The sequence below is a fragment of the Antedon mediterranea genome, chromosome 8 (genome assembly GCF_964355755.1).
Source record: "Antedon mediterranea chromosome 8, ecAntMedi1.1, whole genome shotgun sequence".
NCBI lineage: Eukaryota > Metazoa > Echinodermata > Crinoidea > Comatulida > Antedonidae > Antedon > Antedon mediterranea.
Genome location: NC_092677.1, coordinates 23599327 through 23615782, shown reverse-complemented (window position 1 = coordinate 23615782; position 16456 = coordinate 23599327). Strand labels below are relative to the sequence as shown.

Genomic DNA, 16456 nt, shown 5'->3' with positions numbered 1-16456 from the left:
TTATATTTTGGTATATTTACTTAAATTTCGTTTGAGCGAATGAAGTCTGACATGAAACCCCTGACAAGAATTTCCAAAAGGACCTGAATAAAATTATAAATAATATCTATATGGTTCAATACACCATAGTCACAATACATATGGATAATCGCAATACATTATAGACAAAACGAATGAATAATGAGAGCTCATAAAATAAATTTATTTAAAACGAATTGTTATCAAATATATACTTTATAGGCTTATACTATTATTACTTTATATATTATCATTCATATCATTCAAATGTAAAAAATAAGAATTAAAAACGATCAAAAAGTTTAACAACAGGGGAAATGCTATGAGCATGTAAAAATACGTTCTTATAAACACGTGATTAGATGCTGGCTGGAGTTCGGTAGTCGGTTGATAACTGATTTGATTTACCGCAATATTGATTAATAGTTCAGCCACATATATTGGGTGTTTTATTGAATAAATAATAAAGTTATAAAATATAAATATATAGCTTCCAATCTCCAATTAAAACTGCTCCTTCACTTGGAATAGTTAGTTAACATAATAGACATTCTATTCATGACATTCAATTTCAGAAACTTATCGACATTCATTATAGATATGTATAACTTTTTTTCCCTAAGCATTTTTTCCAATTAAATTAATTAATTTCAATTCAATATAAATATTAATTAAATAAACATACGACATATTAAACGTAAATTACCAATACCATAAAGTTAATGCACAATCGGATTGTACATTAAAGTCAGTGTAATCTTCTCTATTTTTTTGTAGTTTAAGCAAAGAACTTATAACACAAGAATCTCCTGTTCGTCCGAAGCGCGTAACAATTTCGAAAGGCATTGTGGGATAGAATAGAGCTTGTGAGCCATGGAGTAGGGCGCCCGCTTCAAATTAGAAAGTCAAAATCATAGAGGGGATCTGCTAATGCTCTAGAGGGGGTAGAGTAATTGACTGAGGAGTAGGGCTCCCGCATCAAATTAGAAAGTCAAAATCATAGAGGGGATCTGCTAATGCTCTAGGGAGGATAGAGTAATTGACTGAGGAGTAGGGCGCCCGCATCAAATTAGAAAGTCAAAATCATAGAGGGGATCTGCTAATACTCTAGGTGGGTAGAGTAATTGACTGAGGAGTAGGGCGCCCGCATCAAATTAGAAAGTCAAAATCATAGAGGGGATCTGCTAATACTCTAGGTGGGTAGAGTAATTGACTTCCTAGTTTGGAGGGGGCGCTACTCCATGCTGTGAAATGGCGTCGCCCAGTTTGACCTTTTAACCCTGTACTTCCGATACTGTGTTTTGAATGCAAATTGAAGAACAGGAGATTCTTTTGTTATAAGTTCTTTGGTTTAAGTTACGCTGCTGCATTTTTTAGTAATACATAATCGTTATGATTATTATCTTATATTAAATACATACTTAATTTAAGGCCATGATTTATAAGGTACAATAATAACATTTGTCAATCAGACAATTGTCAATTATTACTCTCGTCACTATTTTAAGCCCAACATAACAATTATATCATAGATATTCCAGTTGAATATTTCATAAAAGCAAGGCGTTTCCGATTGAATTACATGTGTTTTGCCAATTAATAATAGAACAATACAAGTATTGCCATGTGAACACAATACTGTGGAATATGATTTTACTAAAATAAATATACAAATAAATCTAAATATAATCGTTGTATTTATTTAATATAACAATTGTATTTAGAATTATTTATGTAATATTAATACTTTTAAAACCTGTATCTTATATTTATAAAAGGAATTGCATGTTGTCAAAAATGACTTTAAAGATAATGGAATTTAAAACAAATACACCAAAAATGGACTTGAACCCTTGACCCTCAGATTAAAAGCCTGATACTCTACCGACTGAGGTAACTGGGCTTCTTTTACAAGCCATATTCTCGTAATTCCTTATTTTTGCTTTGATTTTTATTTATACAGCTTAAAGATAAGTAATTTTTATTTTACTTATTGTACAAAAATGTACTTCATATTAAATGCAAAACGAATATGGGACTTAAAGCTGAGAATTAAAGTCTTCTGCTCTAACGACTGAGCTTTACTTAACATAAAGAATATTTTTAGAAGTTGTTGTCAACAACATGTTTTGATATCTAAATGAACGAAATATGACTTAATAACATTTATTCAACAATTATTATTATTTGTTATTATTTATTTTTTCAGAGAATACAATATATAAAGCAAAACAAATAAATATAAACACAATAGAAAAATATAAAAAAGGAGCTGATATGAGGAGAGGAGGTCATTAGAATAAAAATATGTGATATGAATTCAAATTATTATTAAATTTAAATGAAATAGAAACATAATGCCGCAGAATAAATGTAGACATCCCAACAAATAAAATAAACTATCCGTGCAAAAAAAATTGATCGATGATATTTTATTTTAAAATTTATTTTAATAAGAAGGATATGAGATACAACCATTTTTATTAGATCAGTACCACAATACATGATATTTTTCCAGTATAACGGTACGTTTTTTAAACTAGACTTATATCTAAAATTATAATTGAAATCTCCATAAGTATCTATATAGTGATTTCAAATATTAGGTGTTTTTAGTAATAGGAAAGGTATTCATTTAATTACTTACTATTATTTACTGATTTCAATGTAGACGTAATAAGAATTGCTTTATATTTATCAACAATAGTATTTTTGTATTCAGTTTGCCATTAAAAAAAACCCTTTATAGACTTAACTATACCTTTTTATAATTAGGCTAATTATGTTTTAATTTTTATTGCATAATCTGTTTTTCACGCAATATAACGACAAGTTCATATCTAGGCCTATTGTTTTATATATCTATTGTTAAAGTTATCATCAAACGTCATGCCGCGACCGATTTAGGAAACCGCGCATTTTCACACATTTTGATTGGCTAACACATTATGATAAAACAATAGAGTAAAGGACCCAGACGTGATAAAACCAAGTGTTCTGTGGAGTTTTTATCAATTTTTCATTAGACTTTCAACTGTTATAACATAAAAATCTCAACGATCTGCATAATTACGATAAGTTTTACGTATTGGGTGATTAACCAGTAAATACCACTACAGTACAATGAATACAGGAAAATCTTCAATCCATTGCCATGAAAGACCCCAGTGGTATGAAATGTATTCTACAACGTTCCAAGATGACATCGAAGAAGATGAAAGTCCACTACCGTATTTGTCAAGAGAAGATCTTCTACAAACTGAGATGGATTCAGATCTTAGAATCTACTTTCCACATCTACCAAGTGATTCAATAACGTCAGTGTGTGAGTCTCCCGATGTGTTAATGACATGTGACGAATGTGAGGTCAGCGATGACGACTATACCAGTGATAGCGACTATGAGACCAGAGACAACAGTGATGCCGATTTATTACGTGAGCTTCAAATGGGATGTCCTTGTAAGTACTGTTGTGTGTTTATCATACTAAAAGATTCTCTAAAGTTTGAATATTGATAGAGGACTAACATTATTATAATGTAATCTTTTTATCACGTCGCGTTACATTTTTATATATTGAAATTAAATATTTTGATTATCTTTTACAGCCATGTTAGAAGAATCTGAATCCATCACACAAAACGAAGAAGGTGCTATTGATCAAGAAATGGAATGCAGTGAGGTCTTTAACTTCTTAAGCATCTCACCAGACTACTGGACAGACGTCGTCACCAGCTATCAACTGACTACCAAACTCCAGCCAGCATCTAATCACGTGTCTTATAATAACAACTTATTTTTACATACTCATAGAACTTGCTGATTAAACTTTGAGAACGTTTTTAATAGTTCATAGGCTAACGTAAACATTGTACGACCTGAATGACGTCATGTAAATAATAGTATATAAATTATAGTTTTAACCAGTGATTTTTATTTAATAAATTTATGTTATTACCTATCATAATTCGTTTGTTTTGTTTCTTTTTTACTCTGCGTTTTAAAGATATAAATTATACTTCGAGCTTAAATTGTAGATTCATTGTGTCATGTATTTTTGCATATTACTTTGACTCCCATTAAATGTGAGTACAATTACCATTTTTATTCCTTAATACTCTCTGCACGGGTTAGAATAAAATGTTCAGTTTACAATATTTCTAGAACAATTATTATGTTAAGTTAATTGCATTTTGGAAAAGAAACATTTATACCGAATACATTTTTTGTTCAAATTTGTGTACAAATACAAATTGTACAGCAATAACTTCTATCAATCATTTGTTACTAAAACGCCCAAAATAACAGTAATAGCATAGATATTCCAATTGTTTTTAAGTACTAAAAAGATAATAAAATGGAAAATGTATTACGCCCAATAAGGGACTTGAACCCTTGACCCTCAGATTAAAAGTCTGATGCTCTACCAACTGAGCTAACCGGGTTTCATAAAGTACAGATTGTTCTCATTGCCTAAAGTTTTTTTAAATTTTAATTGGCCTATGGTATAGGCCTACAAACAAAATGCACTCAAAATAAGAGGTTTTACTTAAAAGTAAACTTATTATTTTAATTCTATAACAACTTTATGTAAATAAACATAATAATCCAATCTTCCCTATTATTTTTTTAGAAGAAAATGAATTTTCTCAATTTGAGATTGTGAATCATATCAAAGTCTTTGTAATGTTTTTCTGGTGAGCAAACACCCCCAGTAACAGAGACTAGTTTTAAGAACATTTTTGTTTTGTTCAAACTCGGAGTTTGCGAAAAAAAAGCTTTGGTAAAGTTTGCTATTATCCTGACTAGACTAATGTATTGAATTGTGTAGCCTACCGCGCGTGTAAATGTGTGTAATGAGTTTCAAAGTAATTATTTTAATCGGTTGATACTTTTACAGTAATTATCCGACGGTTATGTGTCATCCACATTTCAAAGAAGCAAACACTCGATTGGTAGTAATAGAACACAACGAATGGGCCTGTGATACCATGAATCAGGTCATACGTATTTTTGCCATAAAACTGTTTCTGTATCCTGTATGTAGATGTGTTCCGGGTCGTTCTTCAGTTCCGTCATTGTGATGATCCACCAGGCTAGGTTGGACATCGACAGGAAAAGCAACATGGATTTGTACCAGTGGGCAGTTGGAACAGTTACTTTAAATCGTAAGCTCTGAATTATTAGTAAGCTTTGTATAACCACTTTGGCTGCCAATGCTATATACTGCATATTGGAGCACCATAGCTCTACAATCACACTGAGAACTGAGTACATCTCTTGCAAAATCCAAAACACAAGGCAAAGCCCGATTATAAGTTCATCCAGGTGACATGGGAAAGTATACTGTTGAAAAACTCCATAGCGACGTCTAGAGACGACGAACAGCACGGTGACTGAAAACAGTGTTATGATATTCAATATAATCCAATATATCCAATAATAATCTATATATAAATTTACGTAAGGGCAAAATTCGGTAAATCGCGCCTTACTTCTAGAATTTTTACTCGATGGTATATAAAGTTGGTTCGTACTTTCGGTACTGATTTTAACCACCTGATGTAACCCTGTTTACTAATTAAAATAAGTTAGATAATTAGTTATTGACGAATTTAGGTTCAACGATTTGCCCCAAATAGGGGTGTTTTCCGATCGTGGTATACACTGTCTAATGGATGTCCATCTTGAAAAATACCCGCCACAAAAATGCGAGGAGGCTTCGCATTTTCCTATCTCCTCCTACGATAATTGTTTTTAATGGCTGAAAACCGGTTGAACAGTTCGAGTACAGCATCATAATGTTGAAGACAGGCCGATTTTCTTTAAAAAAATACTATTTTGATACATTTAATATACGTTTTTACAAATGTATTGATTTGTGATGAATGGAACATTCCAAATTATTTGGTTTAACCATACAGGTATAGATTTAGATTTATGGGCCCCCTTGGAGAATAAACATAAATAGTATTCCAACCCAGGCATTAGTCTGAAGCAGCTGACAGATTGTCGGCGAAACGTCACGAAGGTAATTTTATTCCTTTTCGTTGTCTTGGTTTAACATAAAAGTAAAAATCCACAAAAATAAATAGTATTGCAATGCTGTACAATACTGTTAAGGTATTAACCACTTTTGATCGCAATTTGAATCGCAAATTTCTTACTGTGAGTGTTGGTACTGTTAGATGTAATATAAAAATATATACAAATAAACTTTATTACTGTGAGTGTGGGTAGGCCCTACTGTTAGATTATAAACATATAATATACAAATAAACATTCCAAATTATTTGGTTTAACCATAGAGGTATAGATTTAGATTTATGGGCCCCCTTGGAGAATAAACATAAATAGTATTGCAATGCTGTACAATACTGTTAAGGTATTAACCACTTTTGATCGCAATTTGAATCGCAAATTTCTTACTGTGAGTGTTGGTACTGTTAGATGTAATATAAAAATATATACAAATAATCTTTATTACTGTGAGTGTGGGTAGGCCCTGCTGTTAGATTATAAACATATAATATACAAATAAATAAACGTTATTACTGACAGTTGCTTCTCAACGTTTGTATTAATTAATAATTTAAAAATATATAAACGTCGTAGTGGTGTATCGTTACATGTATTTTACTATTTCAATCGACTATGACAGTGAGAGTTTTAACAAAGTACCGTATTAAATCGTAAATGTTTTACTGTATTTAGTGGTATATTATTTATAGGCCTATAAAACATTAAAAACAATATTTCGTTACTGAGTGGTTAAGAATATATTTTAAAATGTTTCCTCTTTGTACCTATATTCTTCCCCCATCCCTCAACCCTTAATGTTACATACAAAACACAAATTGGGTTTGTTTAAATGAGTCCAAATAAAAAAATTTGACTCATTTTGTTTCTCTCTCGGAAGTAATTCCCAGGGTGCTAATTTTGGTTGACTACATAAATCATTGTGTATATTTATTCGTTTCTGTAAACGACAATGTATTATAGTCCTGCGGTACGTACATTTGATATCTCCATTTTTTTCTCGCTGGAAATACTGTGTATTCGAGAACCATCTGTGGGCACGACCTAGATGGTACGCGAGCGAAGCGAGCGTGCCATCTAGTAATAATAATTCTGGATATCAGTTCCCGACGATATAAAGATAGAAGCAATTGCTAATATTATGACACAAAACCCCAGAACAACAGCAATGCTCGTATTCCAAGTCGAATAATTAACATTGTTGTCCTTTTTCTTAACTTGTCGAAGTAACTGTTCTTTTCCAATACTATGCCACATAATGGCCAGCATGGCAGTAGCTATAAAGTAGTACTGTATTCTACATGCATCTAGATAAGGCTCAATTGACTTCCATCTTACTGCCAGCGACGTGTTACCTTAACCATAGAGATATTATATATATAGTTCACTATAATATCTCTATGCCTTAACCAAAGAAGATATAAAGAAACAAGAGCAAGTCAGAGTTGCAACCTCCGCCGGAAGTAACAAGAGAAAAAGGATAAAGGATCGTAATCAAGATCTGCTTAGCTTACGGTAATAAAATAATAAAAAGTGGTCTATAACTGGAATCATTGTCCGAATTGCCTTCAAAATTGAATGGAGTCACACGTTACAATATTCTGGTGTTTTTAGTCCCTGTGAAATACGACGATTGTACCGCAACCATACATAAGAGAGAAACTCACCCTCGCAATAACTCACAAGAATTGGAAAGTTTACGCGGTTTTAAAGTCGGCAGTGAATGCTTGTCACTTATAACGTACGAGAGTGATGTGACACTTTTAATAGTTTGTTTTATTTATCTGTTTTCTATACAACATGTATGTATGTATGCAAAGATAATTTTTATGCATATTTTATATACAAATGACAATAAATGGAAATAATTCTCCACTGATGAATGAATGCTGAATGCTGACATCCTACCGGTCCGATTCCGATTGGATCGACTCTTTGCCTCACTGTTCTTTTCGATTTTATTCAAATATTATCGTACAGCTGACCGACCTTTAACATGAAGACTACTTGCCATGCTCATCTCTGTATCAGTGGGTGCCAGTGCATTATCTCTAAGGTACACAATATCCCCGATAACAAAAGAAATAGCGACAACGTAGAGTGCGATGGTATAGTTGTTAAATGCATCAACAGTCACGGGATTAGTATTCTCCCTTAAGCTAGACAGAAATGCCGTCATTATGACAATTGCTAAGAGATAGATCACCATACCATACCATACATAACACTCAGCAGTGAACACGCGTGAAATCTAAAGTGAAAAATCATTATACACTTTCTTCAAACCAGCACTTTAAGAAGTTTCTAAACTTAAATCAAGCGTATTGTATTAAGCCCTCTCTACACTATCAATATCACTACTATATTTGGGCTTATCACTACCATATTTGGGAACAACTTTTTTGTTTCAAACTAGTTTGATAGACATAGCTTTAGTGGAGATTAAAAAATAAACTACATCATATCACACAAATAATTAATCCAACATATTAGACCTAAACCTACCGCTGCAAAATACATTTTGGAGTCTAGGAGAATACAAATTAAAACGATACTTTGCCACCATGACTCAACATATGTTGCTTAAACCTATGAATTGATTTACGCATGAAAAGATACTAGCAATACTGATTTTAGATAAGGTGAATGATTGCTGAATATGGATGCCGTCTATAACATATCTATTCATGGAACTTTCAACTTATAACGTGATGGATGTGTCTTCACCTGGGCCTATATAATAGAAGTCACCGAAGGACGTCCGAACTTACTCGCTTAGGCCTACACACAATCAACGAGTCGTCTTGAGATAGCTCCGGGCGTAGTTATAGGTCATCGGTAGACTATTAAACATTTTTAAATTTCGCCCAACTAGACAACTCATATATACCGTCGGTGGTCGAAAATTGAAATATCTCTAATATTGTTAAATATTTGTTAAAAACGTGAATATCATACCTCTCTGGTCTTCTTGTAAGCACCAACGGAGTGGATTCAGTCTGCTCTATGTTCCTCTCTATGTTCCTCTATATGTTCCTCTCTATGTTCCTCTCTATGTTCCTCTCTATGCTCCTCTCTATGTTCCTCTCTATGTTCCTCTCTATGTTCCTCTCTATGTTCCTCTCTATGTTCCTCTCTATGTTCCTCTCTATGTTCCTCTATATGTTCCTCTCTATGTTCCTCTCTATGTTCCTCTCTATGTTCCTCTCTATGTTCTTCTCTATGTTCCTCTCTATGTTCCTCTCTATGTTCCTCTCTATGTTCCTCTCTATGTTCCTCTCTATGTTCCTCTCTATGTTCCTCTCTATGTTCCTCTCTATGTTCTGCTCTATGTTGCTGACCATTGAAGTCAATTCCATTTTTTCTCTCGTATATTGCACGTACGACACACGTACATTAGTAAAATATAAAAAAAATATAGTTTTTCAAGTTTTTATTCTAAGATTTTTGTATTTTATTTATACTTTAAAATGGGCTGTTCCAAGTGAGAAACATCTAAATTTGTATTAGTAGAGCTGAAAGAGTATATAGATTATGATATAAGATATACGATATACTTAATACGGTATTTATACAGGCACCACCAACATAATGGAATACTATAATTTCTTGACGCAATCATACAATTCCTCCACCCTTTTGTTTTTCTTATATAAGGTATTTTATTCAAAATGCGAGTTCCTAATATTATCGAACACATTAGCGGATGCTACACAAGGTTTATTTATTTAATAAATGTTTTCTAACACTTAATTCTTGCATACATTATACACATTTGCCATCTTATTAATAAACTATAATTGTAATTACAGTACAGCTCATTACAGCCCTAGAGGTAAACATCTTTGTATTAGTGTATACATGTATATACATTGGTTGTACAATGTTTCATTTTATACAGTAGGAGAAGCCTATGCATGTAGAAAATGATTACATTTAAACTACTGTATTTTAAAATTGTACTGTTTTATACTATAGGTTTTAGACTACTTACGGTACCTAAACGCTGGTGTCTGCTTAGAAATGAGGAAATCATTTCCACGACGTTCAAATTAATTTCTTTTCGACACCATTTTAGACATGCGCAATGCATGTTGTGTTTGAAACTATGGCGTTTATGAAATACATATCCATTATTTGTTTAACGTTTAATATTTAACGATTTCCAGAGAATTATCAATGTGTATCAATCAACTTTTTGTTAAAGCTATTTTAAGTAATTAACCCTAATCATCGGGAAACTAAAACAGAAACCAACAGATAAAAAAGTAATTTTATATCTTCTGAAACTCATAATTTACTGTAGATAGCTTTATAAACTTTCGTTTTCAATAAGATTAAGTCACTTAATGTACTTGTTTACAGTACCATTGATTTTAGTATAATATGACGTATTTTGACTAAAGCACTTGGTATAATCTCAGAACTTAGATGTTGATATAATAATAATTAGGCTAATTCAATGTATATGTTTAAAGATGATTAATTTAAATATGATTCAATGAAACTGTAAAGCTTTTCTACACTATCAAACTAGTGTAACAACAAAGTGTAATGTGCCTAGATATGATAATGAGAGGACGATTTGTTTACACAATCAATCTTTCAATCAAATAATTAAGGATACTGCTATCCAAATTTCAAAAAGACAAGTTGCTGAATGAAAATAGTAAAACGAAACAATTGGGCCTGTCACGTGATGAAGAAGGTACCAGGACATTTTACCGTAAACTGTCCGTTCGAGCGGATAAAACAATGCGTCAATTCTTAACTCGTAATGGCTCAACATCCATTGGGACAAATTGGTTATCGACAAAAATATCAGTATATTTTGAACGATTCTTTTTCGATTATGTTTAACCGATTTACTTATAAGACCGAATATGACGAATGTCGATTGTGAAAGTGTACCGATGAGGCACATGATAGAATCCCACAAGGAGATTCTATATTTTTTGTGGTTAAAGACCAAAGAGGCCAGTAAGCTGTACATATTAAGCAATGCATGAAACCCACAGCAGCAGAAGAGAAGAATTGTGTCTTGAGTTATACCATTGGATTTGCTTTCTTCAACTGAAGAGAATTGCAAACAGAACGCGCAAAACGTTGAACACATAGCAGCAGCCGTCGCGAGAATGATACGGAGATAAACCGAAGTCTCAATCGCGTTGCCATCTCTGTGCGCATCATCACCTAATGGAATCTGTACAAGAAATGATCCAATCACGGAAACGGCTATAGCGACCACTACACCGGCGGCTATACCGTATATTGATGACATGATACTGTATTTCCATGGTCTGGAAAGTGCAATTTCTTCTTTGGGAACTAGTCCAACATTCCGCCACATATTAGCAAGCAGAACAGCAGCAATTAAGCAGTACTCAATGGTACAATCCATCAAGTACGGCAAGGCTTGCTCGTAATTCTCGCCACCGCCAGCTAAAATAGAAAGACAACCAGTGCTTGTATTAACAAACATATTGATAGAAACTAGAAGAATTTTGTTGTATGCATGCTTTTTTTTCTGAGAACTTATTAAATATTCATCATCATTTGTGATTGCCTCATTAACACTTAGGCTATAGTTAATTTTAAACAGCAATATTTTTCTATAGTAGCCTATAGTTCACCTGATTTTGCTGGTAGATATTAACTGACTATTGACAGTCATCTACGTACGAGCCTTGTCACTAGGTTCGTGAAATGTATAAATTGTAATGTCTATATAGATATCCATGAATTGGAAACTACAAGAGTGGTGTTATCAGCAGAATCGGAATTTATGTTCTAAAACATTATTAGAAAAAGGAAACCATAACTGTCATCACTTTATCAAAACTTACTAATGTTTCCTTTGTAGTCAACATATGTTTCATATGAAATCAGAAGCACCCAATGAGATAGGTTTGTCACTAGAATCTGTGTGATTGCAAATCTAAATAAAACAAAACAAATATTTATATGTTTACAATATAATTATGAAGAAGACATGAATTGTGCTTTTTTGGGCTAATGGAACATTTTTGGACATTTAGATTTTTCGCGCTGGCTTAAAGAATTCATGAGAAAAAAAAGAAAATAAAAGAGATACAATTTATGAATATGCATAATAAGCATAGGTGACATATTTGCTCGTGTCATAATTATTATTTATTGCACTCGGTTCTGCAGCTGGGATCACTAGATAATATCTAACTGACTATTGATAGCCAGTCCAGATGTAGTTTAAATGACTGTCAATAGTCAGTTAGATGTTATCTAGTGACAGCTACAGAATCAGGTTGTTTATTTTAATTTTTTTTAAATAGCCATTACCTGTTGATAATAGTAAACCGTTGAAAACAGGTTTTGGAGAAACGTTTCAGATAGATGGACTGCAAGATTATAAACAAGGTAGCATTGATCTGGTAATTCACCGTCACCGGATGTTCACTTAGTACCAATAGATTTACAGCAACGGCCACCGCTGCAAAAATATATAAACCAACTGAAAATAAAAAGGCAAGCCTGTTAGTGGAACTGTAGCTTTGTGGTAAATCTAAGGGTGTGTGTCCTTCAACAAAAGAATGTCATTGCCCACGATTCATTACGAGTAGATAAAGTATAACACAAGTAATAAAGTAACTTATCTGCTGAAGAAATTAATAGTACTGTTTTTTGTGTTAGAAAAGTTTAATAACATTGGAGTTTCATAATATTACCATGGAGGTATAAAATATTACACACCCATTTGTATTCTTTCTTTCACTCAGGCGCTTTGGCTAACTTTATGAAATAACTTTAGGTCCCTATAGTTAAAGCTGATCAAATTGGTACATTTGTAATAATATTATGGTAAAGAGACAAACAATCAATTGATGTAATTCTCTAAAAAAAAGTGTTTCTGAAATTATAAACATAATACAAATATTTGGATAATATTATATAATGCTATTCTTATTCTTTAAGACCAGCTTAAATATATTATAAGAGTTTAAATGTTTAAAATAATATTAATTAATAATAACTTGATTTTGATAATTACATTTAACATAAGCATTGATTTCCAACTGACTCGTTACGGGCTGAACCTGTCCATTTCGGCGGCAGTATATATCCAATACAAAAGTTACAATCATCAATGCACAACTCAAAACAAAGAGGACAGAAACGTAGTTATAACCAACGAATATTGACATACTTCCACATTCATCCGATTTATCAAAAACATCCTTCATTATCGATGACACTACAGTCAACGTAAGAAAGAATTCAGCCAAGCCATAAGTAACACATAAGAATGAATTAATTTCAAACCTAAAAGGAAATACATAATAACAATCAAGTTATATTTTTGTAAACACATTAGTAAAATACGGTCCCTTGGTAACCTTTTTGGAAGAAATTGTGAGGTGGTATTCATAATATGTTATAAATTAACAAGTCTTAGAAACTTATTATTTAAAAAAGTATAATTTAAAAATGGGTTTAGGTGTTCCCTATTAACATTCATAATACGATTGATTAATTGCAAATACAATAGTGTGCTTTCTCATACCATTTACTTGCCATGTTTTGCATTTGTCAATCTTTTAAAATGGTTACCTTTTTTAAACTTAAAACTTTAAAAAACTTCAAACAGACATTGTTGTATTAACTGTATGTATAATACTGCAGTTACTTACCATTTATTAGCTGTAGGTATTTCGTTATCTTCATCGTCTGGTAGACGTTCGAAAGACGTGTAATGTGTCCAAAGACTGTCCAGTCTACCTGCCATTGTTTATTCTGTAGGCCTCCTCAAAAACGTTTTTCGTTTTTTGTCACCCGACTCTACAGCTCACTATGTCGGTCGGTTGGTCGGTCGGTAAACACTAAATTGAGCACGCGACTGCAGCCATGTATATGGCCTTGTTTATTAGAATACGGTATTTGAAAAGATTACGTCACTTGATGATTAATGATGGTTTCCATCAGAAATGCCAATACGTAATAGGTCAATTTTCGCTTGAAACTTTCTCTTTTTCATTGTATTAGTATTATTAGTTTTGTTTTCTTTTTCGTTTTGATAAAGTCCTAATACGGACAAAATGATACAGATTTTTTATGTTAACAAAATATCCGTATAAGGCTACTGTACTTTAAAAAGGTAGTATCTAGGGTAAAGCAAATATTTATTGGTATTATATTTTATTAATATTTATAAATAGTAAAAATAACTTCAAAACACATAAGGCCTAAGACAAAATGATAAAGTTTTTTATATTTACAAAATACCCGTATAGGTCTATTAAAAAATAGAATAGTAGAGAAGCCTACCGATAAATTTGTTAAAGCAAGTATTTATAAAAAGACAAAAGAACTTTAAAACACATTATAGGCAAAGTTTCTGGCGAATCTTTTATTTCATTATTCTTAATCTTTCGTTAAATCTACATACATGAAGTAAGCTAAAAAAAATGTATGTAGCTGCTTTTTAATAATCAAAAGTTGTCTATTCTGAATTAACTCAGCTACACATTTCTCCTACAATCTACTTTTACAGGAGGAGAAAGGATATCGAGATTCTTGGAAACAAACATTAAAAATAATCTATTTTTATATAATTATCAACTTTCCACAAGATTATGGAGGTGTCTCATTGTAGATCATAACAGACTATTGACAGTCATCTGATACGAGTCTGTAACAGTTGTCTTGGCACCTTTTTAAAGTTTACCATGCATGTACCTTGATTTTACAAATTTACTCCCTCATCACCCCTTACCCTTTCATCCGGCTACGCTTATGACCGGTATAAAGAAGACAATTAATAGGTATGTTATGAGTATTTTGATTATCCATTATTAATACGACGTTCAAATGTTTGATCACCCATAACTTCAACATTTAGCTCGACATACCTTCTGCTATGATTATCATGTGACGTCACACACTCAGGTTCTACCGTTTCACTATATAGGCGACATCTATTGTGCTGTAATAGTCATCGTTTGATTTTCCGACTTTTACCGACCGACGAACCGACCGACATATTGATCTGTAGTGCAGCAGTTAATATGATATTTATAGGATGTATCTTGATTACTGCTTGTGATGCGAGACTTGGGGCAAATACAAACTAAAATGTGTTAAAAAAACATTTTATTTACAGCTGTTCTAACGGTCGCTATCTGTTCTCGTGCCCTTTACCCAAAAAAGAAAGAAATGGATAATTCAACCAGTGAAACGTCGGGCGCGTATATCATCATTCACGATTATACAGTACTAGGCCTAGTTATCAAATAACAGATCAATAAGTTAGCTCTATGTCTTTTAGGTTTTGCTGATTAAACTTTGAGAACGTTTTAAATTGTTCATAGCCGTAAACATTGAAGTACCTGAATGACGTCATGTATTGATAGTATAATTATAAAGTATATAAGACCAGTGATTTTTATTTAATAAATTTATGTTATTAACTATAATAATTCGTTTGTTTTGTTTAATTTTTACTCTGTGTTTTAAAGGTATAATTGTACTTAAATAACTCTTAGGAGATTAAATTGTAGATTTGTTGTATCATGTATTGCAGCATATTATTGACTGTTGTTTGATTTTACCTGGAAGTTCTAAACTGTATTTCAACATCATCCGCCATCTTGGATCCAAATTTGGTAGAAGAGCGGGTGGGGAGATAGGGTGGGGGAGTTGGGGTTGAGGGGATAGTGGGGATTTTGCTTAGAGGTTAGGGGTAGTATCAAATTGACCAGAATTATGTGGTAGGAAATTGTTAAAGTATTTGAGAGTTTGTGGATGGGGATGGGGATGTAGGCCTATCACCATGGCCGAAACTGTACTGGGAATGTTTTAAACTACATTTGAAAACTGCTACTGAGGAATTATGGGTTGGGAGTGATGGCTAACATAATTTGTACTAGAAACGTCTTAACCACATCACCCAGTATCTGGGATGTGTTGGGAGGGAGGAAGAGGGGCGGAAATACTGGCGTAATGAAGTATAACATGATTGGAATTGTACTAGGAAAAGTTACTACATTTGAACTGTCCAGGGCAGGAGTTAGGTTTGTTGAATGTGGCATTTTGCAGCTAAAGTTGAATTGAAATTAATGTTCTCATTTCCTAAAGCTTTTTTTATCTTAATTAGCCTAAATGGTACAAACAATTACTTTAACCTATATGATACTGTATATATTATTCTTGCTACTTAAATGCACTCAAAATAAGAGCTAAGTAGGCCTACATATATTTTTAGTTCTTAAAGTGAAAAAAACATGAACTACTAGTTGAATCGTTTTTAGAAAAAAACAATAATGTTAAATTAATTGCCTTTTTTAAAATAATAATAATAATTTAACTGATAACCGATATAGGCTGCATCACAGATATCTTTCATAATAACATTGATTGCCTATGA

The 16456-nt window shown here is 32.5% G+C and overlaps 1 non-coding gene across 1 annotated transcript; it reads right to left on the bottom strand.

Moving 5' to 3' along the window:
- Positions 1-4390: 4390 nt before the first annotated feature.
- Positions 4391-4463, bottom strand: Trnak-uuu (transfer RNA lysine (anticodon UUU)). Its single transcript has one exon. It is a non-coding gene; the product is annotated as a tRNA-Lys (tRNA).
- Between the last annotated feature and the right edge of the window lie 11993 nt (positions 4464-16456).